Raw genomic sequence first — 5,527 nt, 5'->3', positions numbered from 1 at the left:
CGGACCAATGTGATCATAAAAAAACTACTTGTTCAGATTTCTTTATTATTACTATCATCAAACAGACACACCATCATCTTCTGGCTACAGATTTCTGGTGGTGCGTGTAGACATCATACTGCTCTGATTAAGCACAAAACAACGTGATTTCCCAATGAAACGTCTTTACATTTGCTGAGCTGTTGTTGTCATGCCTCCCTGGGATTGTCTCAGCTGTTTAAGACCAATTAGAGCACTAAGATGATTGGCTGAGAGTGTATTTATAAATCACCTCACCATCCTATCTAAATTCAGTGATTGGAGAATAATTGGAGATGGGAGAAAGTTTCGGAATATAATTATTTTGTAATCTGAATGGCACAAAACTAGGCTTGAATCATTGGATGATCGACTTATGTCCCATGTTTATTTCAGTGGGTCAAATAAAGTAAATTAGAGAATACAACAAAAGAGGGAGGAACCCTAGTTAACAAAAAAGAGGGCAGAGTTTACGACAAAGCACATGTTTACAGAAGAGTTGCTTTTAAAGTTTCCGCCATGATTTGGGTTATTTTTATCTGGGGTCTCACTCACACAAAGTCTGATGACTATGCTTTTGGAAACATAGATTTCTGAAGTGCAAGGCTCAAACCCAGTTGCTCTGGACATCCCCATCTTTTTAGTGCCAACTCCGTCTAGATCTCTGTTAATCCAACAAAGGGCTACAATCTATTTAGGAAGCAAGCAACCTGTGATGGCATATTATAAAAGTTATTTTTGTACAAGGCTGTTTAGTTCTGCTGTATATCTGCCGATTTTAACATGGGGGTCAATGGTGATCACTTGCAATGGGCTTTTCCGTACTTTTTTTTATCCAACATTGGTTTCTTTGTTTAGATCCAATGGACAATTCCATAGATCATAACCCTATAACTAGCCAGATTATCCAAACCATTTTATTTTTGACTGAATATAAACAATGCCTTGCCTTGTAAATCTCCCCTCTGGGTAGGGGGGGGGATAATCATCAAGTTCAACATTTCAACACACCCATTTGGGACTTGATTAACACTATCAATACAAGAACTTTGACACCAAAAGTAACTCTGTATCTTGAAAATAACCCCCCACCCCTTGAAAATGAAAAAAAGAACCCAAAAGTGGCATTTTCTGCACATTCCGCCTGGTATGCATAAGCTGTTCTTACTGTTTGCCTATATACTGTTGAATAAATGCTTTCAAACCCATTTGATATTTAATAAACACTATTAATAGAAGAACTGTTACACCTCAAAGTGACCCTGTATCTTGAAAATAATCCCCCATCCCTCTTTAAAATTAAAAAAAGAACTGTTCTGCCCTTTGTATGCATTCACTATTCTTACAGTCTGCCAATACTCAAAGACTAAACTCATTTGGACATATTTTATTTCAAATACAAAACAGTTAATTCATTTTTATTCAGTCACATTGACACGGAAAGAACTTGAACTTGTCAGTCTTAAGTAGCACCTCACATTTTTCTTAGCCTTTCAAGACTTTCTTGGAATTTTGCATATTTCAGTGTGGTTCGGTCACTCCTCTTGCCTAGGTACGCCATGAGAGCATCTCCAAACTCCTGTGCTGTTTTCATCCTCCTCTTCCTACTGGGCAGTGTCACCTGGATTCTGAAGATAGGATCGACTTTAGGCAGAAGCGTGGTGCTTTCTCTGGCAAACTGAACCTCAAGCTTCATCCTCTGCAGCTTTGCGTTGTTGTTCAGACTTTCATCCACAAGGAACTTTTCAACTTCTCCACTGTCAGTGAAGGGGCCACCTCTAGATTTCAGTGTGTCCAGCATGTCTAGTCTCTTCCTGTCCTTTCTTTGAGCCATCTCCTGTTTCTCGTCTGCCCCACTCTCGAATTTCGCCTTCATGAGTTTACTCCAGTTGAGTTTAACCTCTCTTTTTGCTTGGGCTGCTGCCTTGAAACCTCTGAAGGACGGAATCTGTCCATCCCTAAGATCCTGGCTCTTCTGTGAAATTATTGACCTACTGACTGCGTTCAGTGTGCCTAGCTTCTTCAGTCTGTAGTCCACCTTGCCACATTGTCTCTCCATCCCAATGTTGTGCACAGGGGTGCCATCAATGTTACTAGCCTGTTCACTGACAGGGTAGTCCATTGGGAAGGTCTCCTCATCAATCCCATAGTCCCTCCTCTGCCTGGCCAGGACAGTCTTCAGATGGGGCTGCATGAGATCTGTCAGCTTCTTCACTTCATCCAAGTGTTCGGCAGCCACGTCTGACACTGAGTTCAGGACCTCTTCCGTGTAGGTCTTCTTTACGCTACTGAAAAGCTTGTCAGACACTACAGGATACTCAGGTTTTGTGAACGTAGTGTAGTTGTCGCTGATTGGCTGGCCCAAGCCTGTATGCAGTCCCTTGTAGAACTCCCTGAGCTGAGTATGGGTAGCATCTTTCTCTATGGTTCTGGCATAGAAGGGCTCCACCAAGTGCACACCCAGGCAGGTAAACACCAAAAGGGCCACTTTGAGGTAGAGAAGCTCCATCACTTCTCTGATGAGGCAGGCCAGGCGGTTGTTTATGTGAGGGTTCTGGCTCAGGAACTCTGTCAGATGGCCAAAGTGGTATATTAGGACTGCTGCTGCCCTGGAGAGACATCCAAACCTGCTGTCTTTGTAGGAAAACAGCACACTGGATACCTGCCTTTGCTCAAGGAAGAGGAGGAATTCCCTGTAGCGGTTCCAGGGTTTGTGGGAATACTCAGGAGCCACCAACTTGAGGCACATGTCCAGTGCCTGTCCAGCCACACTGGCATTCTTGCTGTCTACATCCAGATCCACCATGAAACTCTGTAGCACTTGCTCCATCTTCATATCGGCCTCCACCAACCGCATCACTTTATTCATGGCACTGCTGAAGCCCAGTGTAGTGTGGGTGCCACTGTTGCACTAAGCTAGCTAGCTAGCTAGTTTGAGCTATGTTCTTAACAGATAGAAAGCTAAAAGTATGACTAATATTGGAACCCACAAACCAAGCTAAATTATAGCACAATAAGTCATATAATAATACAATTAGAATATAATCATTTTGTTTAAAAGGAAAAAACATACCTGGGACAACTTTGTTTAACTGCTTGTCTGATGGTGTGTTGAATATGACTGTCTGCTTGGGGATTTCAACGGTTTGCTTGCAGTCAACCAGCAGCCACAATGTATTATGTAAATGTACTTTATCACATTAGAACATTGCAACATCTGACAGGTGAACCAAAGTGTTCTCTTAAGATTTTATTTCATTTTTAATGATAAAAGGGGGCAAAAAACATGTCCGATTTAGTTTTTTGGGTGGGGTGGGGGTTTATTTCATGATAGGTACCAATTTCCAATACAAAATATCTCCCAAATGACCCAATGCACCATCACTGAAGTGGGCGTAATCATTTTCCATTTTTTTTATTTTTAGGCCATTTATCCCCCCCCCCTATCTGGGGGACAATTAAGGGTTCCTTCCTTCTTCAGTTCTAAAGGTCAACCTGAACCAGTAATTGGTTAACTTTGATGGATGTTCACAACTGACATTGTGAAGAATAGATTTACGGTTAACCATTTTTTCTCCCAATCAAAGTAAATTTTATTTAAAGTTATAAAACATTACTGCTGACAATTGCTCATATCTCAACAATACTTTTATGACATCTCTATTATCATTACCAATGGCTAACCCACAACAAATTTACCAAATCTTTAAACAATATATATATTTTATTGTGTTTCAGTCGTATACTGTGAGTATACTGCAATGAGTGTCCTCAATGATGAACTGCTGGCCAGTGTTAATGAAAATGACATGTTATTTGGCTGGAGTTCAATAGCCATGATGCCCCGTGACTTCATCAAACTGAAGTTGGCCTATTTCTGAGGTTGCGCTCGAGGCTGTAAGTGATTTATTAGTGGAGAGGCTAGGAAGCAGACGGACAAGAGAGATAGTGAAGTATACAGCATGGTAATGAGGGAGAATAATCTGATGAAGAGAGGCCGACAATGCAAGACAGTAAAAGCTCGAGAGAGAGTGAGATTTGGTTTTTTTAAAAGGTACTGATGGAATTGCTTAGAAAAAAGGGATGTTGCTCCCTAAACAAAAATAAATTAGGTTTGGAATAGGGGTCGACATTATCTCCAAAATACATCCAGGTTGTTGTTTGTTGTTGTCGCAATCACATACATTTTCCTGTCTTGCTGTCTATCATTTTCTCTCAGTGTGTTTTGCTATCTTTTACTCACATTTGTCTTTGTTGTTCATCCCTATTGCTTTCTTCTTTTCCTTCCCTCTCTCACAAACACGGTCCTAATGCCCTATCCAGACAGACGTTGTAATAAATCTGGCTAGGATGAATGAATGCAGAGCCGTTTTTTGATGCAGAGCTCAGACTAGAGAACCATTGTTTGCATAATTTCCATACCCAACCAAATGAATTCCTCTGCATATGAAATGTTGAATGGCATAGGGTTTTTTATTACAAGATTGACTAGCACGTGTTATATGTTGTGGTTTTTGATGGCAGGTCTCGTTCACACATTTATCTGCATATTTAATAAAGAATCTTAGTAAGTCTACCAATTTAAGCCCTTAAGAGTTTGGATCCCAAGCATTTTCAAGGTGTCTCTTCTAAAAAACATTGCATCATGTTTGTTCTAAAAAACAAGATGCATCAGCTGCTCCATAAAAAACGAATTTGGCATTTTCAAACAAGCTGTTTTATTTGTGTTGTCAGTTTCACAATCCCCCCTGCTGTTTCTGCTGTGTCGCTGTTGACTACTTTATCGGCTTGTTGTCAAGCTCATATTTCTATAGAGATGCAAAATGTGTTCCTCATGTTTTATAGAAATTGTTTGTGATGGCCCTAAGATCACTTTTATTGATGTCTTCTTGTAGCCTATTGAAGCCTATCTGTTATAAGACGGGTTATTTTTGGTATATGATAAACCTGCTGTTACAGCTGTGGTCCTTCTTGTCACCTGGAAAAGGCTCTGTCAGGGAAAAAAAATGTCTCTCTCCCTGCTGCCCTAAAAGTGTAACCTCCAAACCTCACACTGTCATGCCTTCAATATGTGGAAAACAGTTGTTTTTCTATGCCCTGCTGAATTTGTGCAGTTTTTGTCATAATGGACTTCCAATGTAACACTTCATTGACAACCTGAATCGTTCTGTCCTTTGCAAATAATGTCAATTCATCATTAATGCTGGAACCTGCATTCCTAGATACCTGAACTCCTAGTCAAAGCATCCACCAATACTGAGTATGAATGTTGAATTGTTGTGCTTTTGTCTATTTATAGCTAAGTGCACTTTGACTCTGTTTAAAACATTAACAAGGGCTCGGATTCATTTTCAGGTCTAGTTGTGTCACTCCAGTCATTGTATTTTTGGTTTGCATGGATATTTTGACTATCCACTTGCTGTCACCTCAGTGAAAAGCATTAAGAAAGTGGCTTCTTGGGCCTTGGTTAACATTTTAAGCTTTGGCGAAGTAAGAATACTGTTAGCTC

This window comes from Eleginops maclovinus, chromosome 23 (assembly GCF_036324505.1).
Source record: "Eleginops maclovinus isolate JMC-PN-2008 ecotype Puerto Natales chromosome 23, JC_Emac_rtc_rv5, whole genome shotgun sequence".
NCBI lineage: Eukaryota > Metazoa > Chordata > Actinopteri > Perciformes > Eleginopidae > Eleginops > Eleginops maclovinus.
The sequence above is the reverse complement of the archived record's forward strand: the minus strand, read 5'-3'. Positions refer to the sequence as shown.